This window comes from Salvelinus namaycush, chromosome 35 (genome assembly GCF_016432855.1).
Source record: "Salvelinus namaycush isolate Seneca chromosome 35, SaNama_1.0, whole genome shotgun sequence".
In the NCBI taxonomy this organism is placed as follows: Eukaryota; Metazoa; Chordata; class Actinopteri; order Salmoniformes; family Salmonidae; genus Salvelinus; species Salvelinus namaycush.
The window spans coordinates 34,210,096-34,237,779 of NC_052341.1; the positions used below are offsets into that span (position 1 = coordinate 34,210,096).

At 42.8% G+C, this 27,684-nt stretch overlaps 1 pseudogene; it reads left to right on the top strand.

Annotated features, from left to right (window-relative positions):
* The window catches only part of LOC120029703, a 65,747-nt pseudogene that overhangs the window by 24,713 nt on the left and 13,350 nt on the right, over window positions 1–27,684 (top strand).

Sequence of the window (27,684 nt, forward strand, 5' to 3'; positions counted from 1 at the left end):
GACACGTGTGCGTCGGGGAGGGGCGTCCCTCCTACCCTATAAATGGTCCAACACAGTGTCTCCAAGTCATTTAAACACTTCTTCTTGCTTTTCATCAGAAAGCTTACCTCGACTCGACTGCCTTTTCCGTAATTAGCTAAACTGTCCACACATCTGAGCCTACAACTCACTCACCGGGCATTATTCTCTGGACTGTGCAGTGGTGGCAATTTTCCTTTTCCTTCACCATAGTCAGAGGAAGATTTTCAGAGGGAGGAACGGGTGCAGCCGTGACACGGCTAACTCGTTTCACGGCCATGTTATCTGTATCCAAATAGTGGCCATGTCCAAAATCTACTTAAACGGCACACTGTGTACTAATCATACTTCATTATTTAACATGTACTGTTTAGTAAAAAAAGTATGCAATATGCCACGGCCGGAATGTATTACTTTTGGTGCGTTAAAGACAACTGGGAATTCGGAAACAAAACGAGCTCAGACTAGGAAAAATCGTGACTTCATGATCTTTAGGTAGGAGAAGTCAGAGCTCTAGGATGATGGCCGAGTTTCTGACTTGTAATTCCGAGTTGGATGACCGGAAAAGATTATTCCCCAGCCGGAGCATATTTTATTCCCCGAGTTCCCCATTGTCTTGAATGCACTCAGTGTCGGCTTTACATATAAACCAGAAAGGATCATCTGTGGCCCTCACCCCAGTGACCTTTCATGTTGTTGTTTTGGCTAACGTTAGCTAAGTAGCTAGTGTTTGGAGTAGACTTGAGTGTACCGTAGGCCTACGCATGTATCAGTTGATGAGTTACCCGAAGCTTGAGAGGAATTGGAGATGCAGTAGAGGAATGCAGTGCTGAGGCAGAAGGCTCGTAATGAGGACAACTGGATACTACTCTGAACTGTGTGTGGTGAGCTTTATGGCGCTTAGAGCTGCTGAGGCATCCCCCAAGAAGTCCAGTGGCTACACGACTCAGGCTGGTTCCAAGAGTAGCTAGCCCTCAACAAGATCGTCACCAGACTCCATCTTCATCACCCATCTCCCTGACCACCTTCGACTGATCAAGCCATGAACTTCTCCATCTCTGAAGGACGAATGCACTCAAAGACTTGGCATCTATTGGTTGACCTAGCCAGCTATAACTAGCCTACTCATTATAATGAGTATAATGATAATGTATTGCGTGTTTATTTTTGGGCTTTTAATTCGCTTTGAGATTATGAAAAGCACTATAGAAATGTAATCTTTTATTATTATACCAAAGATGGTTTATTTAGTTTAGTAGAATAAAAAGCCCTGACAAAAGCCAAGAGGCCGACACGTAAGCTTCAATACAAAAGTGATACTAGCAAGAGTAGTGGATGGGTTTCTTTTTTCTTTCAACTTATCTAGTTGTTGCCATGCACCTGCAACAAGAGAGCTCAGATGTGCAAGGGCAAAAACACCAACAGTAGATGTACCGGTATCACTTTTTTTTATTACAAACAAGAAACACTTTTTAATGAGAACAGAAATCCACTTTGGAATTTAAAAAAGGACTTCACCAAAAACAGTAGAAAATGAATAAAAAGTAATAGCTATAAATAAAATACATACAAATGATATAAAACTTAATCTTAATCATGGCCTCTAAAATGGCCATAAGGCTTGCCTCCCTGGCAGTCGCCTCCTTCTCCCATCTCCCATCTCCACATCTGGACCCTTCTAGGAGGGAGATGAGCCCACAGCTGCAGGGTATTTTCAGGAGACAGCTGCCCTTCCTGCTCACAGTCCTTCACATAGATCCTAAAAAGACATAAGATGAAGTACAACATTAACCAAAACATGAGCAAAGTAAAGGTGTAAACTTTCTGTAGCTAGACTGCCACATATTTTATCAAATTGGAGTGCCAAGATGAAACAGTAACGAGTGCAGCCTCCCATTACATTCACCATAATATGGGTGTAATCATCAATCCAAACAGTTGCAAAATGTTCCGTATTGCAATGAAAACGAGCTTTTCTATTGGACAGTTTTAGCAAACAGGGAGGGACCTACCTGAATCTGTCCAATAGAAACACTACTTTTCGCTGCAAAACAGAATATTTTAAAACTGTTTGGAGTAATGATTACACCCCTATGTGCTAGCTAGCTAACTAGGCTAACATTAAATATGAAGTTGTCGCTCAACCACAAGTAACCATGTAGCTAAAGTTACTCTTTAAAGAGTTATAACTTCTAGTCCAACTAAAGCACGTAGCTAAAGGCACGGCAGGCAGTAGGCTGCAAATCTGTTTTCAAAGATGTATGATTAAATAATCGTGATCATTTTAAGGAGAACAAAAACTACTTATATTTAAACACCACTGCAGAAGCTTCCCCATCTTCCAAGCTGTTTTGTTGTTTACTTGAATAGATGTATGTAACGAGTATTACCGAAGGTGGCTTCCCTTCCTGTTCGAGTGGCGCTCGGCGGTCGTCGTCGCCGGTCTACTAGCTGCCACCGATCCCTTTTTCCTTTTCGTTTGGTTTTGACTAATTGTTTTCACCTGTTTATTGTTTGGTTGTTAGGGTGGTGCTATTTAAGTTCGTTTAGCCCGCTTCTGTTTGTGCGGGCTTGTCTTTCTGTTTTGTATGAGGTTGTTCGTTTTATTTGGGGTTTTCCACAGTCTGGATTTATTTTTCCAGTGTGTACTTTATTCAAGTGGATTTTTACGCCAATGTTTTGACGTTACCAGTTGTTCTTCTGGTTGGACATTAAAGAGTGGTTTTTCCCCATATCTTTGCTCTCTGCGCCTGACTCCTCACAATTTTCCTCATTGTTCGTAACAATGTAGCTATAAAAACTCACAGCCCCCCTCTTCCAATGGATTGTGGCTGTGAAATTCCTGAAAAGTGTGCAGAGAATTCTACTAGATGAAAAGCATTTAAAGCATACAATTTTCAAAATGTCACATACTATAAAACGATAAAATTTTGCATACTCAAACGGCATACTATTTAGGACGTAAATATGGGTATTTGGACATGGCCAGTGACTAGTCGTTAGTAAGCGAGCCACCACACTAGTTAGCTTCAAAATGTTGCAGTTTTGCTTCACCAAATAAAACATTTTTTACTAGGTACACCAACCTATCTTTTCGATCTGTCTTTTCGGAAATGGTATCCGGCCATCACACTGAGTGCCACCGTCGGAGATAACCCACTAATTGATAGCTACCTGACTAGCCTACCATAGCATCCCAGCTCCTTAGTGTCCACATCACCAACAAACTATCATGGGCCTAACACACCAAGACAGTTGTGAAGAGGTCACAACAACACGTTTTCCCCCTCGGGAGACTGAAAAAAGATTTTGCATGGGTCCCCAGATCCTCAAAGTTCTACTGCTGGACCATCGAGAGCATCCTGACCGGTTGCATTACCGCCTGGTATGGCAACTGCTCGGCATCTAGCCGGACGGCGCTACAGAGGGTAGTGCGTACAGCCCAGTACATGGTGGCCAAGCTTCCTGACATCCAATACTAGACATCCAGGACCCCTCCCCCCCCTTTGTTTTTACACTGCTGCTACCCGCTGTTTATAATCTATGCACAGTCACTTTACAAATTACCTCGACATTGACTCGGTACCGGTACCCCCTGTATGTAGCCTTGTTATTGTTATGTAACTTTCTTGTGTTACTTATTGATTGATTTATTTAGTAAACATTTTATTAACTCTATTTCTTGAACTGCATCATTGGTTAAGGGCTTGTAAGTAAGCATTTTATGGTATTCGGCGCATTTTATGGTATTCGAACAATGTTGTTTAAATGAATGTGTAACGAAACTCTAGTTCCTCCTCCTCCTCGGACGAGGAGAGGAGAGAGGGATCGGAAGACCAATTTGCAGCGAGGTAGGATGACATAATGATTTATTTACAAGACGAAACTAAACACACGAAGAACACTTGATAATTACAAAACAACAAACGAACGTAGACTGACCTAAAACATGTGAACTTACATATAACGAAGAACGCACGAACAGGTACACGACTACAAACAAACGATACAGTCCCGTGTGGTAACATATACGGACACAGGAGACAACCACCCACAAACAAACAGTGAGAACAACCTACCTTAATATGACTCTCAATCAGAGGAAACGTCAAACACCTGCCTCTGATTGAGAGCCATACCAGGCAACCCAAAACCAACATAGAAACAGAAAACATAGACTGCCCACCCAAAACTCACGCCCTGACCAATAAACACATACAAAACAAGAGAAAACAGGTCAGGAACGTGACATAACCCCCCCCTTAAGGTGCGAACTCCGGGCGCACCAGCACAAAGTCTAGGGGAGGGTCTGGGTGGGCATCTGACCACGGTGGTGGCTCAGGCTCTGGGCGAGGTCCCCACCCCACCATAGTCACTCCCCGCTTCCGTATCCCCCTCCCAATGACCACCCTCCAACTAAACCCACCTAAATGAAGGGGCAGCATCGGGATAAGGGGCAGCACCGGGATAAGGGGCAGCACCGGGATAAGGGGCAGCAGCTCCGGGCTGAGGGACGGCAGCTCCGGGCTGAGGGACGGCAGCTCCGGGCTGAGGGACTCTGGCAGGTCCTGGCTGAGGGACTCTGGCAGGTCCTGGCTGAGGGACTCTGGCAGGTCCTGGCTGAGGGACTCTGGCAGGTCCTGGCTGAGGGACTCTGGCAGGTCCTGGCTGAGGGACTCTGGCAGGTCCTGGCTGAGGGACTCTGGCAGGTCCTGGCTGGACGGCTCTGGCAGGTCCTGGCTGGACGGCTCTGGCAGGTCCTGGCTGGACGGCTCTGGCAGGTCCTGGCTGGACGGCTCTGGCTGGTCCTGGCTGGACGGCTCTGGCTGGTCCTGGCTGGACGGCTCTGGCTGGTCCTGGCTGGACGGCTCTGGCTGGTCCTGGCTGGACGGCTCTGGCAGGTCCTGGCTGGACGGCTCTGGCAGGTCCTGGCTGGCGGAAGGCTCTAGCGGCTCCTGTCTGGCGGACGGCTCTGTAGGCTCATGGCAGACGGGCAGTTCAGGCGCCGTTGGGCAGACGGGCACACCTGTAGGGAGAAGACGGAGAGACAGCCTGGTGCGTGGGGCTGCCACAGGACCCACCAGGCTGGAGAGACCTACAGGAGGCTTGATGTTAAAAGGCACCTGAAGGACCGGGCTGTGGGGGAGCACTGGAGCTCTGGTGCGCAGCCTTGGCACCACTCCCCCAGGCTGGCATACTACTCCAGCCCGTACCCTCCAGAGTGCAGGCACAGGTTGAACCGGGCTGTGGATGAGCACTGGAGATCTAGTGCCTACTACGCGCACTTCTCCCTTAGGCTCCACTCCCACATTTGCCCGGTACGAGCGGAGCGTAGGCATAGGACGCACTGCACCCTCCCAGCGCCCCGGAGACACAGCACGCAGAGCCGGCGCAGGATACCCTGGACCGAAACTGCGTACCGGAGACCAGACGCGCTGAGCAGGCACAATACGCCCCGGCTGGATGCCCACACTCACTTGACACTTTCGGGGGGCTGCCCTATAGCGCACCGGGCTATGGGCACGCACTGGCGACACCGTGCGCTTAACCGCATAACACGGTGCCTGACCAGTGACGCGTTGCTTATAATAAGCACGAGGAGTGCGCTCAGGTCTGCTACCTGGCTTAGCCACACTCCTCTCTAGCCCCCCCCCCCCAAAAAATTTCTGGGGTTGCCTCTCGCCGCTGCCGTGCTGCCTCCTCATATCGCCGCCGCTCAGCTTTCGCTTCCTCCAGCTCAGCTTTGGGGCGGCGATACTCCCCAGCCTGTGCCCAGGGTCCTTCTCCGTTCAACTCGTCCTCCCAAGTCCTGGTTGCTCTGTTGAGCTCTCCCCCGCCGCTTGGTCCTAGTTAGGTGGGTGGTTCTGTAACGAAACTCTAGTTCCTCCTCCTCCTCGGACGAGGAGAGGAGAGAGGGATCGGAAGACCAATTTGCAGCGAGGTAGGATGACATAATGATTTATTTACAAGACGAAACTAAACACACGAAGAACACTTGATAATTACAAAACAACAAACGAACGTAGACTGACCTAAAACATGTGAACTTACATATAACGAAGAACGCACGAACAGGTACACGACTACAAACAAACGATACAGTCCCGTGTGGTAAGATATACGGACACAGGAGACAACCACCCACAAACAAACAGTGAGAACAACCTACCTTAATATGACTCTCAATCAGAGGAAACGTCAAACACCTGCCTCTGATTGAGAGCCATACCAGGCAACCCAAAACCAACATAGAAACAGAAAACATAGACTGCCCACCCAAAACTCACGCCCTGACCAATAAACACATACAAAACAAGAGAAAACAGGTCAGGAACGTGACAGAATGGTTAGCGGGAGAAAGGCTATACAGACACTACTGGCCTATAAAACAATTACATAAGTTGCGCAGCTGAGAGCCAAGTGAACAAAATCAAACAGGGTTTTGATGCATGTTATACAGTTGAAGTCGGAAGTTTACATACACTTAGGTTGGATTCATTAAAACAAATTTTTCAACCACTCCACAAATTTCTTGTTAATAACAAACTATCGTTTTGGCAAGTCGGTTAGGGCATCTACTTTGTGCATGACAAGTAATTTTTCCAACAATTGTTTACAGACATATTATTTCACTTATAATTCACTGTATCACAATTTCAGGTGGTCAGAAGTTAACATACACTAAGTTGACTGTGCCTTTAAACAGCTTGGAAAATTCCAGAAAATTATGTCATGGCTTTAGAAGCTTCTGATTCAGAATTTACATCATTTGAGTCAATTGGAGGTGTACCTGTGGATGTATTTAAAGGCCTACCTTCAAACTCAGTGCCTCTTTGCTTGACATCATGGGAAAATCAAAAGAAATCAGCCAAGTCCTCAGAAAACAAATTGTAGATCTCCACAAGTCTGGTTCATCCTTGGGAGCAATTTCCAAATGCCTGAAGGTATCACGTTAATCTATACAAACAATAGTACGCAAGTATAAACACCATGGGACCACGCAACCGTCATACCGCTCAGGAAGGAGACGTGTTCTGTCTCCTAGAGATGAACGTACTTTGGTGCGAAAAGTGCAAATCAATCCCAGAAAAACAGCAAAGGACCTTGTGAAGATGCTGGAGGAAACCGGTACAAAAGTATCTATATCCACAGTAAAACGAGTCCTATATCGACATAACCTGAAAGGCCACTCAGCAAGGAAGAAGCCACTGCTACAAAACCGTCATAAAAAAGGCAGACTACTGTTTGCAACTGCACATGGGGACAAAGATCGTACTTTTTGGAGAAATGTCCTCTGGTCTGATGAAACAAAAATAGAACGGTTTGGCCATAATGACCATCGTTATGTTTGGAGGAAAAAGGGGGATGCTTGCAAGCTGAAGAACACCATCCCAACCGTGAAGCACGGGGGTGGCAGCATTATGTGGTGGTGCTTTGCTGCAGGAGGTTCTGGTGCACTTCACAAAATAGATGGCATCATGAGGGAGGAAAATTATGTGGATATATTGAAGCACCATCTCAAGACATCAGTCAGGAAGTTAAAGCTTGGTCGCAAATGGGTCTACCAAATGGACAATGACCCCAAGCATGCTTCCAAAGTCGTGGCAAAATGGCTTAAGGACAACAAAGTCAAGGTATTGGAGTGGCCATCACAAAGCCCTGACCTCAATCCTATAGAAAAGTTGTGGGCAGAACTGAAAAAGCGTGTTCGAGCATGGAGGCCTCTTAACCTGACTCAGTTACACCAGCTCTGTCATGAGGAATGGGCCACAATTCACCCAACTTATTGTGGGAAGCTTGTGGAAGGTCACCCAAAACGTTTGACCCAAGTTAAACAATTTAAAGGCAATGCTACCAAATACTAATTGAGTGTATGTAAACTTCTGACCCACTGGGAATTGTGTCTCTCTACTATTATTCTGACATTTCACATTCTTAAAATAAAGTGGTGATCCTAACTGACTTAAGACAGGGAATTTTGACTAGGATTAAATGTCAGGAATTGTGAAAAACTGAGTTTAAATGTATTTGGCTAAGGTGTATGTAAACTTCCGAAATTTTAAAAACCTACAATATGTTACGAAATTGCGAAACGTACAATATGTTGTGAATTTGCTAAATGTATGATATGTTATGAATTCTAGCTAGGTGGCTGTTAGCTAGTGAGCTAATGTTAGCTAGGCTTGGGGTTAGCAGTTAGGGTTAAGGTTAGGGTTACTTTTAGGAGTTAGGTTAAAGGTTTTAACCTATTTAAATTAAACTGCCTCGTACTCAATTCTTGCTCGTACAATATGCATATTATTATTACTATTGGATAGAAAACACTCTCTAGTTTCTAAACCCGTTTGAATTATATCTGTGAGTAAAACAGAACTCAAGTTGGAGCAATTTTCCTGTGAGGATGTGAGAAATCTGAAATCAGGCAGGCTGTTCTGGGGTCAGTTTATTAATTTGCATGTCTTCTATTGGTCGAGATGCACTGCATACGCCTTCCCCTAGATGTCAGCAAATAGTGAGAATTGGAATGGAGTTGCTAGGCAGATCTGAGGCCATATAAATGGGCTTGGAACATGTGGTGCAGTCTTTTCATCATTCGCCATGACGCAAGACAGACCTCAGGATGGCGTTCTGGGAAGCTCCCGTTATAGGCCTTAGATATATCCGGCTCTGATTTTATTCGATATAGGTGTTAAAGACATCATAATGTTGTTATTTTAAACCGAGTTATATCAGTTTATATCAGTATATTGCGATTTTCGGATATTTCTTAGTGCTGCGTTATAGTGAGTTGGACACGTCTTCGCCACATGGCTAAAGTTTACTGCTAATTCCAAAGTTGAAGGCGACAATCTACAACCGAGCAACGATTCCTCTGGACAAAGGACAACTTGCCCAAGATTCTGATGGGAGCTCATCAAAAAGTAAGAAGTATTTATGATGTTAATTCGTTGTTCTGTTGAAAAATGTAAAACTCCTATTCCGCCATTAATTTCGGTGCGGTCTCGCTTTAACGCACGCTGTATGTCGTAGTAACGTTAATTTTAAAAATCTAACACAGCGGTTGCATTAAGAACTAATGTATCTTTCATTTGCTGTCCAACCTGTATTTTTTAGTCAAGTTTATGATTAGTTACTGATTAGATTAGGTGCCTCTCCCAAGATTTCTCCCGACATTTTGTTGGCAGCTTGGCTACTATTCTCATTGTATAACCACGATTTGTGCCGCTAAATATGCACATTTTCGAACAAACTCTATATGTATTGTGTAATATGATGTTATAGGACTGTCATCTGAAGAAGTTTGAGAAGGTTAGTGAAAAAATTAATATCTTTTGCTGGTTTATTCGTTATCGCTATTGTTGGCTTGAATCAATGCTGTTGTGTGGTTGGCTATTGTAGTAAGCTAATATAATGCTATATTGTGTTTTCGCTGTAAAACACTTAAAAAATCTGAAATATTGGCTGGATTCACAAGATCTTTGTCTTTCATTTGCTGTACGCTGTGTATTTTTCAGAAATGTTTTATGATGAGTATTTAGGTAATTCACGTTGGTCTCTGTAGTTATTCTAGTTGCTTTGGTGAGAGTTGTGATGGTGGCTGCAATGTAAAACTATGATTTATACCTGAAATATGCACATTTTTCTAACAAAACATATGCTATACAATAAATATGTTATCAGACTGTCATCTGATGAAGTTGTTTCTTGGTTAGTGACTATTTATATCTTTATTTGGTCGAAATTGTGATAGCTACCTATGCAGGAAAAAAATGGTGGAAAAAAAAAGTTGTGTCTTTTGCTATCGTGGTTAGCTAATAGAAATACATATTGTGTCTTCCCTGTAAAACATTTTAAAAATCAGAAATGATGGCTGGATTCACAAGATGTATCTTTCATCTGGTGTCTTGGACTTGTGATTTAATGATATTTAGATGCTAGTATTTACTTGTGACGCTATGCTAGGCTATGCTAGTAGCTTTTTTACTGATGGGGGTGCTCCCGGATCCGGGATTGTGACCAAGTAGAAGTTTTAATATACCGGCTATCTCTGAAACTCAAATTCCTTTGATACAGTATATACTGTATGGTGATAATATCTACAGAAGAGACAGGAATGCCAATGGAGGAGGTATTGCTGTTTATATTCAGTCATATTTCTGTAAAGAAGTTGTCACCAACCTTTTCTGAGTCAAGATCACTTTCACAGTCAAAAAGTAAGCCGAGATTTACCGCTCAGAATTGTTTTTTCACATTACTTAAATGTTACATTAACCTAATAAAAACAGTTATGTAGGAATGAGGTTTGTGCAGTAGGCCTAATTCATTATCAAAGCATATTGGCTATATGCCTGGCCTGCCAATATTGTTATTTTCAGACCATATTATATATCAAAACTCAAGCGTTGATAACAAAACCCTTGTGAGGCACAGCTGAGCATAAAATGAAATAATTTGCAAATAATTTGCTTTTTATTTTACTGGACTGATTGTACCTGCATATGATGGTCATCATTGGTGGAAAATGTACCCAATTGTCATACTTGAGTAAAGTAAATAGAAAAGCCTTAATACCTTAATAGAAAATGACTCAGGTAGAAGTGAAAGTCACCCAGTAAAATGCTACTAGAGTAAAACTCAAAGTATTTGGTTTTAAAAATACTTAAGTATAAAAATTAAATGTAATTGCTAAAATATACTTCAATCAAATTCCTTATAAAAAAATAAGAAAATGATGCCGTCTGGTTTGCTTAATAATTGTATTATTATAATTTTCCTTAAAATTATGAAGTAAACCAGACGGCACCATTTTATTTTTTTTATTTTTTAATATTTTTTTTAGGATAGCCAGGGACACACACCAACACTCAGACATAATTTATAAACGAAGCATGTCTGTTTAGCGAGTCTGCCAGATCAGAGGCAGTAGGGATGACCAGGAATGTTCTCTTGATAAGTGCATGAATTAGACCATTTTCCTGTCCTGCTAAGCATTCAAAATGTAACGAATACTTTTGGGTGTCAGGAAAATGTATGGAGTAAAAAGTACATCATTTGAAATAGGAATGTAGTGAAGTAAAAGTTGTCAAAAAATATATAAATAGTAAAGTACAGATAACTCCAAAAAACCACTTAAGTAGTGCTTTCAAGTATTTTTACTTAAGTACTTTACACCACTGATGGTCATGGTGCTTTCAAGACAACTGGGAACTCAAGGTACGAAAAAGCAAGATACGTCAGTGAACTTCAGACTGGAAAGCCGGAGCTCTAGAAATATGCCACAGTTTCTGAGTTGAATGACCGTTCAAAGCGATTTTTCACAGTCGAATCTCGTTTTTCAGAGTTCCCAGTTGTCTTGAATGCACTGAAGTCGGAGATTTCCGAGTTCTCAGTTGTTTTGAACACAGCATTAGTCTCAGGGCAGGGAGGGAGAGAGCATCAGAGGGTCTGCCTCTCACGGTCTCTGCTCTCTCCTTCCTTTCCTCCGGGCAGACTGACCAAAGAGAGGGGACACAGTCTCCACCAGATGGAGAAACTCGAGTTGCACCTCATCTGCCTCAGGCACAAATTCATGTTGTTCCTATGACCGGAGAAAGTGAACTGGGCCTACTCCTCGATACTAAAATAGACCAGGGTAGTGGAAGCTGTAGATACAGTAGGCATGGTGATTTGACCTATCCTATTAGCCAGCACAGTAGACACATTGGATTTAGCCACAGATCTCCCGGTCAGCCGGGTAGGCGGGGTTTGACTTTTCAGACAAATTAAATGGTTCAAAATGGGAACAGTTTGCCTACCCGTAGTGCAGGGCTTCTGAATCAAGTGCACCTACCGCCTACAGCGCAACACAAGATTTTTTCCTTAATCGTTGGCTTTTCTACAGAAATGTTTGGTGATTGACTAGGAATGCCTCGACTCGTTGGTGACCACTGCTGTAAAGCTTAGAGAGTATCTCATGTCGAATGCTGTTGAAGTTTCAGGTTACAGGTTCACCTGCCTCACCTAAAGCCTATTCTTGTGGGAATTTGCTATAGACCACCAAGTGCTAATAGTCAATATCTGGATAATATGTTTGACATGCTTGATAATGTATCTTATATCAACAGAGGTATATTTTCTGGCTGATCAAAATATTGACTGGCTTTCATCAAGCTGTGCACTCAAGAAAAAGCTTCAAACTGTAACCAGTGGCTGCAACCTGGTTCAGGTTATCAATTATATATCATAGAAGAGTGTAATTGTCTTTAGGACAGCTGTTTTTTAGTCAAGACTTTTGTGTTTTTTAACGTAATATGTAATTGTTGTACTGCATATGTGTTTATAGTTTTGTTTAATGTTGTGTTAGTGTATGTAAGTTGTTTTGTCTGAAACGTTGTTCCCCCTGCTGCTATTGGACCAGGTCTCTCTTGGAAAAGAGATGTTATCTCAATGAGAAAAACCTGTATAAATAAAGGTTAAATAAAAAAATCCACCTACCAGGGTATTTATAAACAGAACAGGAGCTAAATTATCCACTTGTATTGACCACCTCTTTATTAATGCTGCAGAAATCTGTTCTAAAGCAGTACCCACAACCATCGGATGTAGTGATCATAATATAATAGCCATATCAAGGAAAACCACAGTTCCAAAGATTGGACCTAAAATAGTGTATAAGCGATCATACAAGAGGTTTTGCAATGATTCCTATGTTGAAGATGTGATTGTGAAAAATATTTGGTGGTCTTATGTGTGTAAAAAGGAACATCCTGAAGCTGCACTGAAGCATTTATGAGATTGCTTATAAGGTTGAGAGGGACGAGGCAAAAGGAACAGCAAATAAATCTAGCTGCACAGCCAATTGGCAAAGGTACTGTAAATTGAGAAATCATGTGACTAAACTTAACAAAAAGAAGAAGAAACTGTACTATGAAACAAAAATATATTATGTGAATGAAAGTAAAAAGCTTTGGAGCACCTTAAATGAAATTTTGGGCTAAAAGGCGAACTCGGATCCATCATTCATTGAAACCGATGGCTCATCACGAAACCCACTGATATTGCCAAGTGCTATAATGGGTTTTTTCATTGGCAAGATTAGCAAATTTAGGCATGACAACAACCAATTCTGAACCTACACATTTATACATAACTGACCAAATTATGAAATGCAAGCATTGTAATTTTGAATTATCTAAAGTTAGTGTGGAAGAGGTGAAAAAAATATTGTTTTATATATATGTAACGCTTGTCGTGGTTGGAAGAAGAGGAGGAACAAAGCGCATCGTGGTAAGTGTCCATATTCAATTTAATAACTGAACACTAAGAATACAAAAATAACAACGTGACTGATTCAAAACGAAAACGAAACAGTCCCGTATGGTGAAAACACAGACACAGGAAAACAACCACCCACAAAACACAAAAGAAAACAGGCTACCTAAATATGGCTCCCAATCAGAGACAACGACTGACACCTGCCTCTGATTGGGAACCATACTAGGCCAAACACATAGAAATATAACCATAGAACAAAACATAGAAAAACAACATAGAATGCCCACCCCAACTCACGCTCTGACCAAACTAAAATAAAGACATAAAAAAGGAACTAAGGTCAGAACATGACAATGTATACACTGCTCAAAAAAATTAAGGGAACACTTAAACAACACAATGTAACTCCAAGTCAATCACACTTCTGTGAAATCAAACTGTCCACTTAGGAAGCAACACTGATTGACAATAAATTTCACATGCTGTTGTGCAAATGGAATAGACAACAGGTGGAAATTATAGGCAATTAGCAAGACATCCCTAATAAAGGAGTGGTTCTGCAGGTGGTGACCACAGACCACTTCTCAGTTCCTATGCTTCCTGGCTGATGTTTTGGTCACTTTTGAATGCTGGCGGTGCTTTCACTCTAGTGGTAGCATGAGACGGAGTCTACAACCCACACAAGTGGCTCAGGTAGTGCAGCTCATCCAGGATGGTACATCAATGCGAGCTGTGGCAAGAAGGTTTGCTGTGTCTGTCAGCGTAGTGTCCAGAGCATGGAGGCGCTACCAGGAGACAGGCCAGTACATCAGGAGACGTGGAGGAGGCCGTAGGAGGGCAACAACCCAGCAGCAGGACCGCTACCTCCCCCTTTGTACAAGGAGGAGCAGGAGGAGCACTGCCAGAGCCCTGCAAAATGACCTCCAGCAGGCCACAAATGTGCATGTGTCTGCTCAAACGGTCAGAAACAGACTCCATGATCGTGGTATGAGGGCCCGACGTCCACAGGTGGGGGTTGTGCTTACAGCCCAACACCGTGCAGGACGTTTGGCATTTGCCAGAGAACACCAAGATTGGCAAATTCGCCACTGGCGCCCTGTGCTCTTCACAGATGAAAGCAGGTTCACACTGAGCACATGTGACAGACGTGACAGTCTGGAGACGCCGTGGAGAACGTTCTGCTGCCTGAAACATCCTCCAGCATGACCGGTTTGGCGGTGGGTCAGTCATGGTGTGGGGTCGCATTTCTTTGGGGGGCCGCACAGCCCTCCATGGGCTCGCCAGAGGTAGCCTGACTGCCATTAGGTACCGAGATGAGATCCTCAGACCCCTTGTGAGACCATATGCTGGTGCGGTTGGCCCTGGGTTCCTCCTAATGCAAGACAATGCTAGACCTCATGTGGCTGGAGTGTGTCAGCAGTTCCTGCAAGAGGAAGGCATTGATGCTATGGACTGGCCCGCCCGTTCCCCAGACCTGAATCCAATTGAGCACATCTGAGACATCATGTCTCGCTCCATCCACCAACGCCACGTTGCACCACAGACTGTCCAGGAGTTGGCGGATGCTTTAGTCCAGGTCTGGGAGGAGATCCCTCAGGAGACCATCCGCCACCTCATCAGGAGCATGCCCAGGCGTTGTAGGGAGGTCATACAGGCACGTGGAGGCCACACACACTACTGAGCCTCATTTTGACTTGTTTTAAGGACATTACATCAAAGTTGGATCAGCCTGTAGTGTGGTTTTCCACTTTAATTTTGAGTGTGACTCCAAATCCAGACCTCCATGGGTTGATAAATTTGATTTCCATTGATAATTTTTGTGTGATTTTGTTGTCAGCGCATTCAACTATGTAAAGAAAAAAGTATTTAATAAGAATATTTCATTCATTCAGATCTAGGATGTGTTATTTTAGTTTTCCCTTTAGTTTTTTGAGCAGTGTATATATAATATATATATTATACATTATATATATATAATATATATAGATAATATATATATATATTATATATATATATATATATATATATATAATATATATTATATATCAACAATGACAAATCACCTGGGTCTGACAACTTGAATGGAAAATGACTGAAGATGATAGCGGACTATATTACCATTCCTTTTTGCCATCGCTTCAATCTAAGCCTACAGGAAAGTGTATGCCCTCAGGACTGCAGGGAAGCAAAAGTAATTCCGCTACCCAAGAATATCAAAGCACCTGGATCAAACAACCGACCAATCAACCTGTTACAAACCCTTAGTGAAATTTTTGAAAAAATGGTGTTCGACCAGATGCAATGCTATTTCACAGTAAACAAATTAACAACAGATTTTCAGCATGCTTATGGGAAGGGCATTGAACATGTAAGGAACTTACACAAATGACTGATGATTGGATGAGAGAAATTGATGATAATAATAATAAAATTGTGGGAGCTGTTTTGTTACACCTCAGTGCTGCTTTTGATTTTATCGTCATAATCCGCTGCCAGAATAATGTATGTGTTATGGCTTTACATCCGCTGCTATATTGTGGATCGAGAGTTACCTGCTAACATAACACAGAGGGTGTTCTTTAATGGAAGCCTCTCCAACCTAATCCAGGTAGAGTCAGGCATTCCCCAGGGCAGTTGTCTAGGCCCTCACTTTTTTCAATCTTTACTAATGACCTGCCAAAGGCACTGAGTAAATCCTGTGTGTCTATGTATGCTGAAGACTCAACACTGTACATGTCAGCTACCACAGCAAGTGAAATCACTGCAACAATTAACAAAGAGCTGCAGTCAGTGTTCATAATGGGTGGCAAGAAAATACCTGGTCCTAAATATATATATTTTTTAAACTAAAAGCATTGTACTTGGGACAAATCATTCACTAAACCCTAAACCTCAACTTAGTCTTGTAATAAATCATGTGGAAATTGAGCAAGTTGAGGAGACTAAACTGTTTGGTGTAAGCCTGGATTGTAAACTGAAGTGGTCAAAACATATTGATGCAATGATAGCTAAGATGGGGAAAGGTCTATCCATAATAAAGCGCTGCTCTGCTTTCTTGACATCGCTATCAACAAAACAAGTACTACAGGCCCTAGTTTTGTCGCACCTGGACTACTGTCCAGTCATATGGTCAAGTGCCATAAAGAGAGACAGAACAGAGTAGCACGGCTGGCCCTTAGATGTACAGAGGCAGCATTGTTAATATGCATGTCAATCTCTCCTGGCTCAGGGTGGAGGAGAGATTGACTGCGTCACTGCTTGTCTTTGTGAGAGGTATTGACATGTTGAAATCTCTGAGCTGTCTGTTTAAGCGACTAGTGCACAGCTCAGACACCCATACATACCCCACAAAACATGCCACCAGAGGTCTGTTCACAGTACCCAAGTCCAGAAAAAACTATAGGAAATGCACAGTACTACATAGAGCCATGACTACATGGAACTCTATTCCACATCATGTAACTCAAGCAGTAAAATCTGTTGTTTTTAAAAAAACGGGTAAAACTACACCTTATGGAAGAGCATGGACTGTGAAGAAACACACAGGCACACACACAGCATTGGGAAACACATGCTAAAACACGCACTCTACACACATACATTTTAATAGTGTTGTTTTTCTGTTTTATTGATTTTGTGTTGTAGATATGTTCTGGTAGAGTAGTGTGTAATAATGTGTTATGTATTGTTTTATTGTGTGTAATTGGACCTCAGGAAGAGTAGCTGCTGCCTTAAATACAAATCCAAAATATATTTATGAGCAATTAAGACCAGACTGAAATAGCTTGTGTCAACTTGAGCTAGCTTACTAGCTAGCAAGTAAATGTTTGTCAGCTAGTTTGTTATGTAGGAAAATATGCAGTAATTCAACAGTAGTTCAACAGTTACCCATAATGCAGTGCAATCTACAGCAGTAAAACACATTGATGGTATTTTACTGTGCATTCTACCATATTTTACTGTTGAAATTACATAAAAGTTGTACAGTGTGTGTGGGAGAGAGAGAAAGAGATATGCCCACATTTGCCAGCCTTGAACAGAAATCTGCTGTCAATGAGGATGAGACCTCTGCCCTCTGGCAGGAAGTGAAACGTTTTGTTAAGTTGATCCTCTATGTGCCTTTGAAGTGTCACTATGCTGACTTGAAGAATGTCAACAAGAAGTGTTGTGCTCGTACCTTTTACAGGTGCTGTATATTAAGTCTGTGAATGACTGGGTTTCTGTGCGCTGGTCAATGTTTCATACTGTGGAATGTTTTTACCTGTGTGTGGGAAAGTGAGATTGTGTTTCTCCTATGTTTGGGTTTTCTCAATGTTCTTCACATTCCTTAATAATCTAAACTGACTTCCTCTCCTTGTCTTCTTCCCCTCATCTGCACTGATCTGAAAACACAGGATAAGTGAATGCAATGCGGTGGACACCTACTAGGACTTCAACATAATGAGTGCATATACAGAAAAGCAGACGAGAAAAGGAAGCCTCTTGAGAGTACTGAGATGCAGCCAATATATTCTCAACTGTGTGGCTGAGAATCTGCTCACCATGTTACCCATCTACATGAGGTGGTCTGTTGTCTCTGCCAGACTCTTCCCCAGGGGGAAACATGTCCGGGTCTGTTTCAGTGCCAAAAGGTTCAGACACTAACTGATCCCTCTGTTTCCATTGCAGTAAGTGTGGGACCGTGCCCCCGGAGAGTTGCTTCTTCAGCCTCATCTGCAGTACTGGATGCTTCATGGGTATGTACTAGAGGTCGACCGATTAATCGTAATGGCCGATTAATTAGGGCCGATTTCAAGTTTTCATAACAATCGGAAATCTGTATTATTATTATTATATTTTTTTTTACACCTTTATTTAATCTTTATTTAACTAGACAAGTCAGTTAAGAACACATTCTTATTTTCAATGACGGCCTAGGAACGGTGGGTTAACTGCCTCGTTCAGGGGCAGAACGACAGATTTTTACCTTGTCAGCTCGGGGGATTAAATCTTGCAACCTTACAGTTAACTAGTCCAACGCTCTAACCACCTGATTACATTGCACTCCACGAGGAGCCTGCCTGTTACGCGAATGCAGTAGAAGCCAAGTTAAGTTGCTAGCTAGCATCAAACTTATCTTATAAAAATAAATCAATCAATCATAATCACTAGTTAACTACATATGGTTGATGATATTACTAGTTTATCTAGCATGTCCTGCGTTGCATATAATCGATGCGGTGCATATCGTTGCTCCAATGTGTACCTAACCAAAAACATCAATGCCTTTCTTAAAATCAATACACAGAAGTCTATATTTTTAAACCTGCATATTTAGCTAAAAGAAATCCAGGTTAGTAGGCAATATAAACCAGGTGAAATTGTGTCACTTCTCTTGCGTTCATTGCACGCAGAGTCAGTGTATATGCAACAGTTTGGGCAGCCTAATTTGCCAGAATTTTACGTAATTATGACATAACATTGAAGGTTGTGCAATGTAACCGGAATATTTAGACTTATGGATGCCACCCGTTAGATAAAATACGGAACGGTTCCGTATTTCACTGAAAGAATAAACGTCTTGTTTTCGAGGTGATAGTTTCCGGATTCGACCATATTAATGACCTAAGGCTCGTATTTCTGTGTGTTATTATGTTATAACTAAGTCTATGATTTGATAGAGCAGTCTGACTGAGTTGTGGTAGGCAGCAGCAGGCACAAACAGCATTCATTCAAACAGCACTTTCCTGCGTTTTGCCAGAAGCTGTTCGCTATGCTTCAAGCCTATCAACTCCCGAGATTAGGCTGGTGTAACCGATGTGAAATGGCTAGCTAGTTAGCGGGGTGCGCGCTAATAGTGTTTCAAACGTCACTCGCTCTGAGACTTGGAGTAGTTATTCCCCTTGCTCTGCATGGGTAACGCTGCTTCGAGGGTGGCTGTTGTTGTTGTGTTCCTGGTTCGAGCCCAGGTAGGAGCGAGGAGAGGGATGGAAGCTATACTGTTACACTGGCAATACTAAAGTGCCTATAAGAACATCCAATAGTCAAAGGTTAATGAAATACAAATGGTATAGAGAGAAATAGTCCTATAATAACTACAACCTAAAACTTCTTACCTGGGAATATTGAAGACTCATGTTAAAAGGAACCACCAGCTTTCATAAGTTCTCATGTTCTGAGCAAGGAACTTAAACGTTAGCTTTCTTACATGGCACATATTGTTCTTTTACTTTCTTCTCCAACACTTTGTTTTTGCATTATTTAAACCAAATTGAACATGTTTCATTATTTATTTGAGGCTAAATTGATTTTATTGATGTATTATATTAAATTAAAATAAGTGTTCATTCAGTATTGTTATAATTGTCATTATTACAAATTTAAAAAAATTAGATCGGCCGATTAATCGGTATCGGCTTTTTTTGGTCCTCGAATAATCGGTATCGGTATCGGCGTTGAAAAATCATAATCGGTCGACCTCTAGTATGTATCAGTACATTTCCTGTTTATTTGGGGAAGGAAGAGTGATACTTCATTAACCTTTTCTCAATAGGGGGTGCTGTTTGCACTTTGTAATAATTTCGTTCCCAAATTAAACTGCCTCGTACTCAATTCTTGCTCGTACAATATGCATATTATTATTACAATTGGATAGAAAACACTCTCTAGTTTCTAAAACCGTTTGAATTATATCTGTGAGTAAAACAGAACTGGAGTTGGAGCGATTTTCCTATGAGGATGTGAGAATGCTGAAATCTGCTGGCTGTTCTGAGGTCGGTTTATTAATTTGCCTGTCTTCTATTGGTTGAGATGCACTGCATACGCCTTCCCCTGGATGTCAGCGAATAGTGAGAATTGAAATGGAGTTGCTGGGCAGATCTGAGAGCTTATAAGTTCAGATATCGGTAAGTGGACTGGAGGCAGGACATGAAAGGGATAACCAATCCAGTTGTTTGTGTCGTCCGTTTTGGGAAAGTACCTGCGTAATTGTTCACCCAGCTCACTCAGGTGCTTCGCTATATCACATTTGACATTGTCCGTAAGCTTGAGTTCATATGCACACAAAAAAATCATACAGTGATGGAATGACCTGTGTGTTGTCCTTGTTAATGCAGACAGAAAAGAGCTCCAACTTCTTAATCATAGCCTCAATTCTGTCCCACACATTGAATAGAGTTGTGGAAGGTCCCTGTAATCCTAGATTCAGATCATTCAGGCGAGAAAAAACATCACCCAAATAGGGCAGTCGTGTGAGAAACTTGTCATCATGCCAGCGGTCAGACAATAAATGGTCAATAAAGAAAACTTTAAGCACGTCTCTCAATAAAAAAACTGTCAATACTTTGCCCCTTGATAACCAGCAAGGTATGTCGTAAAAGCGTTACATGGTCGCTTCCCATATCATTGCATAATGGAGAAAATACACCAGAGTTCAGGGGCCTTGCTTTAACAAAGTTAACCATTTTCACTGTAGTGTCCAAAACGTCTTTCAAGCTGTCAGGCATTCCCTTGGCAGCAAGATCCTTTCAGTGGATGCTGCAGTGTACCCAAATGGCGTCGGGTGCAACTACTTGCACAAGCGTTACCACTCCACTATGTCGCCCTGTCATGGCTTTTGCGCCATCAGTACAGATACCAACACATCTTGACCACCAAAGTTCATTAGATGTCACAAGCTGTCCAGTACTTTAAAACTATCCTCTCATGTTGTCCTGGTTTCCAGTGGTTTGCAGAAGAGGATGTCTTCCTTAACTGACCCCCCATAAACATAACGGACATATACCAGGAGCTGTGCCAGGCCCGCCACGTCTGTTGACTCATCCAGCTGTAACGCATATAATTCACTGGCTTGTATGCTAAGCAGTAATTGTTTCAAAACATCTCCTGCCATGTCACTGATGCGTCATGAAACAGTGTTGTTTGATGAAGGCATTGTCTGTATAGTTTTATTGGCCTTTCCCCCAGCATTTTCCCAGCCATATGTGCGACAGCAGGAAGAATTAAGTCATCCACAATAGTATGGGGCCTGCATGTCCTAGTGTAACGGATGTGAAATGGCTAGTTAGTTAGCGGGTACGCGCTAACAGCGTTTCAATCAGTTACGTCACTTGCTCTGAAACCTAGAAGTAGTGTTGCCCCTTGCTCTGCAAGGGCCGCGGCTTTTGTGGAGCGATGGGTAACGACGCTTCATGGGTGTCAGTTGTTGATGTGTGCAGAGGGTCCCTGGTTCGCGCCCGTGTCGGGGCGAGGGGACGTAATAAAGTTATACTGTTACATTGATGCTGTTGACCCGGATCACTGGTTGCTGCGGAAAAAGGAGGAGGTCGAAAGGGGGGTGAGTGTAACGGATGTGAAATGGCTAGTTAGTTAGCGGGTACGCGCTAACAGCGTTTCAATCAGTTACGTCACTTGCTCTGAAACCTAGAAGTAGTGTTGCCCCTTGCTCTGCAAGGGCCGCGGCTTTTGTGGAGCGATGGGTAACGACGCTTCGTGGGTGACTGTTGTTGATGTGTGCAGAGGGTCCCTGGTTCGCGCCCGTGTCGGGGCGAGGGGACGGTTTAAAGTTATACTGTTACACTAGCCACTCGATAGCTCACCATATAAGACGCTTCTATCCCCTTCTTATTATTGGTGTCACGTTCCTGACCTTATTTCCTTTGTTTAGCCTTGTTTAGTTGGTCAGGACGTGAGCTGGGTGGGCATTCTATGTTATGTGTTTCTATGTTGGGTTCATTGCATTAGCCTGATATGGTTCTCAATCAGGGGCAGGTGTTTTACGTTTCCTCTGATTGAGAACCATATTAAGGTAGGCTGTTCTCACTGTTTGTTTGTGGGTGATTGTTCCTGTGTCAGTGTTTGTGCCACACGGGACAGTTTCGTTCGTTCGTTCGTTCGTTCGTTCGTTCGTTCGTTCGTTCGTTCGTTCGTGTGTTCCTTCCTGTTCGTGCGTTCTTGTTTTATGTTCTCAAGTACAGGTCTGTTCACGTCGTTTTGTTATTTTGTATTTTGTCAAGTGTTCTTCGTGTTCGTCTTTCACAAATAAATATACTATGGATACATACCACGCTGCATATTGGTCCGATCCTTGCTCATCCTCAGACGAGGAGGAGGACGAGCGTTACAATTGGTATCTATTGCTTTTATACATGTCTTACTACTTGAAAGTCGTCTTTATTCTCGCTCAAAAAGCTCCTGTGGCTTATTTTTCAAATTGTCATGGTTTGTTTCTAAATGTCTGCGCAAGAGTAAAGGTTTCCCGCGAGAGAGTGTGATTGGATGTTAATTATTTGACTAGGCTACCTGTATTTCATATTGTGTTGTTATTTCACTGAACACTAGATGGTTTAATTTTATTTTTGGCAGTGAAACGAGGATACTCAGACGAGGAAAAAAAACTCACCCAAATGTATAGTCCCATTGTAAAATATAAATGTACTGTTTAAAAAAATGTATATATACACTGCTCAAAAAAATAAAGGGAACACTAAAATAACACATCCTAGATCTGAATGAATGAAATATTCTTATTAAATACTTTTTTCTTTACATAGTTGAATGTGCTGACAACAAAATCACACAAAAATGATCAATGGAAATCAAATTTATCAACCCATGGAGGTCTGGATTTGGAGTCACACTCAAAATTAAAGTGGAAAACCACACTACAGGCTGATCCAACTTTGATGTAATGTCCTTAAAACAAGTCAAAATGAGGCTCAGTAGTGTGTGTGGCCTCCACGTGCCTGTATGACCTCCCTACAACGCCTGGGCATGCTCCTGATGAGGTGGCGGATGGTCTCCTGAGGGATCTCCTCCCAGACCTGGACTAAAGCATCCGCCAACTCCTGGACAGTCTGTGGTGCAACGTGGCGTTGGTGGATGGAGCGAGACATGATGTCTCAGATGTGCTCAATTGGATTCAGGTCTGGGGAACGGGCGGGCCAGTCCATAGCATCAATGCCTTCCTCTTGCAGGAACTGCTGACACACTCCAGCCACATGAGGTCTAGCATTGTCTTGCATTAGGAGGAACCCAGGGCCAACCGCACCAGCATATGGTCTCACAAGGGGTCTGAGGATCTCATCTCGGTACCTAATGGCAGTCAGGCTACCTCTGGCGAGCCCATGGAGGGCTGTGCGGCCCCCCAAAGAAATGCCACCCCACACCATGACTGACCCATCGCCAAACCGGTCATGCTGGAGGATGTTGCAGGCAGCAGAACGTTCTCCACGGCGTCTCCAGACAGTCACGTCTGTCACATGTGCTCAGTGTGAACCTGCTTTCATCTGTGAAGAGCACAGGGCGCCAGTGGCGAATTTGCCAATCTTGGTGTTCTCTGGCAAATGCCAAACGTCCTGCACGGTGTTGGGCTGTAAGCACAACCCCCACCTGTGGACGTCGGGCCCTCATACCACCCTCATGGAGTCTGTTTCTGACCGTTTGAGCAGACACATGCACATTTGTTGCCTGCTGGAGGTCATTTTGCAGGGCTCTGGCAGTGCTCCTCCTGCTCAAAGGCGGAGGTAGCGGTCCTGCTGCTGGGTTGTTGGCCTCCTCCACGTCTACCTGATGTACTGGCCTGTCTCCTGGTAGCGCCTCCATGCTCTGGACACTACGCTGACAGACACAACCTTCTTGCCACAGCTTGCATTGATGTGCCATCCTGGATGAGCTGCACTACCTGAGCCACTTGTGTGGGTTGTAGACTCTGTCTCATGCTACCACTAGAGTGAAAGCACCGCCAGCATTCAAAAGTGACCAAAACATCAGCCAGGAAGCATAGGAACTGAGAAGTGGTCTGTGGTCACCACCTGCAGAACCACTCCTTTATTGGGGGTGTCTTGCTAATTGCCTATAATTTCCACCTGTTGTCTATTCCATTTGCACAACAGCATGTGACATTTATTGTCAATCAGTGTTGCTTCCTAAGTGGACAGTTTGATTTCACAGAAGTGTGATTGACTTGGAGTTACATTGTGTTGTTTAAGTGTTCCCTTTATTTTTTTGAGCAGTGTATATATATATTTTATTCAAAGAAAAATGTGAATCACATTTTTATTTGGCATACCCCCGACGGCATTGTGCGTACCCCTGGGAGTTTGGGAATACCTGGTCTACCGTATCAAAAGATTTGGCCAATAAAAATAGCAGGACAACATTGCTTAGAATCAAGGGCAATGGTGACATCATTGAGGACCTTTAAGGTTGCAGTGACACATCCATAACCTAAGCGGAAACGAGATTGCATACCAGGGAGAATACTATAGACATCAAGAAAGCCAGTCAGTTGATTATTGACAAGTTTTTCCAACACTTTTGATAAACAGGGCAAAATAGAAATAGGCCTATAACAGTTTTTTTTTTGTTTTTTTAAGAGGGAAAACAGTTGGGGCTAGTCTCATTAGAAGGGGTGAGAGATGGACGGGCAAGGAGGCATGGCTGAGTCAAATAGGAATCCTGACTTAATGAAGTGGTGATTAAAGAGCTCAGCGATGTGCTTCTTGTCAGTAACAACCACATCATCAACATTAAGGGACAAGGGCAGCTGTGAGGAGGACGGTTTATTCTCCAGGTCTTTAACCGTTTTCCAGAACTTCTTGGGGTTAGACCCACAGAGAGAGATCTACTCCTTAAAGTCACTAACTTTGGCTTTTCGGATAGCCTGAGAGCACTTATTTCTCATTTACCTGAACGAGAGCCAGTCAGCCTGAATATGCGTGTGCCGAGCCTTTCGCCAAATGCAATTCTTGAAGTGGAGTAACTCTGCAAGATCACGGTTGAACCAGGGGCTGAACCTGTTTTTAATTCAAATGTTCTTTATGGGGGTGTGCTTGTTAACAATACCACTGAAAATATAAAAAAAGAAGTCCAAGCGTCTTCGACAGAGGGGATCAAGCTGATTATATAGCATTTTACAGAGGCCAGTTCATGAAGGAAGGCTTGCTCATGAAAGTTTTTTTAGCAAGCGTCGATGACAAATCAGGACAGGTTGTTTCACTGAGCAGCCATTACGAACACAGGCTGTAAAACAGTGATCACCATGGTCATAAGAGAAAACACCAAACTTTTCTGAAAGCTCATGGTTTGTTATGTGGTATGTAGCCAGTAATACATCATCATAGTCAACATCTTGGAAAATATTTTGCAGCTTACAGTAGAAGCAAAGAATTGGATTTACAAACATTCACTCCTTGGGTCGAGAACACAGTGTTCTGATCAGTTGCACATCTACAGTACTTCAAATATTTTAATGACCTGTTGAAAGCATAAACAAACACAGTATGGCAAGCAGAACCTGTGAGGTAATTCAGTCCTGTGAGACCCATTTCTTAACCCTTTTAAAACCAGGCAGGTCAGAGGTCAGAGAGAAAAGGACAGGGTCATGTTTACTGTTCTTTTAGCAGGCTTTGAGCGTACTCTAACAGTGAAATTGTGTTCTTTGTTTTACTTACTACAGGTGACACACATACACACACACACACACCTCGGAAATCTCCCACACATCAAAGCTTTCCTCAGATGAGATGAGAAGAATGGTCATGTCTGAAACCCCACTAACCACAAAGTAGATCCTAACTAGTGAATTTGCCTAAAAATCACTACCAAACAGGGATTTTTATAGCATTATCCGCTGTATTATGAAAGAACAGCCCGTGTTCTCACTGACGACACACACATCTTTACACACTCACTCGCTTGGCGGTGATATGGACACCAGATGTGAACACCACCATGTGCATCCAATGGAATTGTGGGAGAACGGTTTGCTGTTCTTGGAAGTGTTGTGTGAATGCAGAGAAGCCTTCATTGGGCAGCTTGGTAAACAGCCGTTAGGAATTGGCACACAACGTGGTTTCCAGTTCTTAACAACTTGGCAAAGCTTGCACGTCTTGGCCCTAGTGATGTCTTGGCCCTCTATCATCTTTTCCATCTTGCAACTCACAACCAAAAGTGGGGGAATATGTAGTGGATTGGGAAGAAGATGTACAGTACAAGGTTACTCCCTACCCCCACCTCTCTGATTCAGAGGGGTTGGGTTAAATGTGGAAGACACATTTCAGTTGAATGCATTCAGTTGTACAACTGACTAGGTATCCCCCTTTCCTTTACTCTGCAAGTGGCACATATAGTTTTGTTTGATGTTACTTCCATGCTCTAGCAGATTTGATAGTGAACCGTCAACAGATGAGTGGCTCTCTCTGTTTGATAGTTAGGTGAAAATTAAAATCTTCGTTTTTTTCTTCATCTTAGGGCTCCTCCCTCCCCCAGTGATGTTGATAGGACTGCTGCGGTATGCCCACGTCATAGAGAAGCACCAGAACTGTGTCCTCAACACGGCCAGCCTCTCCACTGGCTGGATCTGTGCTGCAGGACTCATCGTGGTGGGCAACTTCCAGGTAAGAACAGTAGTGATGTTAATTCCACAGTGGAGCATCTCTCTCACTAAGCTCTTGAGAGGTGTAGGATGAAGGTGAAATGTGCTTAACTGTTAGAGGCCTGTGCTCAGGTTTGACCACTGTATAGGCTGTGTAGGCTACTGTCGGTGGTATAGTAGATAGTAACAAGATTCAACTCCACACTTCTAAACTAAGACAGCATTTCCATTTTATGTATGATTGCATACAATTTTATTACAGTATTACATACGTAGATAGTTACTTTTATTTTCAAAAAGGCACTTGTAATCATTATCTTAGCCTGTGGGATTTTCACTACATCCGGGCATTGTAAATTACAATTACTTTATTGAAGCCTTGCCAAGTGTTTGATGTTCCCAGTAAGCTGGAGTTCCCTCAGGTGTGGTTTAGTAACTCTGAGGGGGAATTTTGTTGCTGCATGGCCCATTACACATATTTTGATTATGAACATAATTTAAAAGGTTCAATAAATTACGAAAATATTTTCATGACAATTTTCATATAATGGCAAAAATAAATGGAAATAGTCTCCTCTGGGTGCTCTGTACTGTATAGTAAACCTGCTTATTTAGTAAACATGCTTCTTTGACAGCTAGCTGACCCCTATGCAGGTTGATGAACTGCATGAAGTGTTTTGTAGGTGGGTGCCATGGCAACACAAGGTCTCCTTGGCCTCTTTCTAACATACTGGTAACTGCCATAATAAAGGAAACACCAACATAACGTGTCTTAAAGGGCATTTGGGCCACCACAAGCTGCCAGAACAGCTCCAATGTTCCTTGGCCAACCAGGTCATCCGTGATACAAGTAATTATTCAAAGGCTATCCATGTCTGAGGACGTCGGCAGACGTGAAAACGGGCCAACCTATGCCTTCAAGTAGGTTTCTGTTTTATTAGGGCCTTATGGACATGGATGGTGGATGGGCATCTGCCTCTGATTCAAAAGGTTGCAAGTTCAAATCCAGCGATAGAAAGTGCACTTAAGGTTAAGTTTAGTCATTATCTCAGAATTTT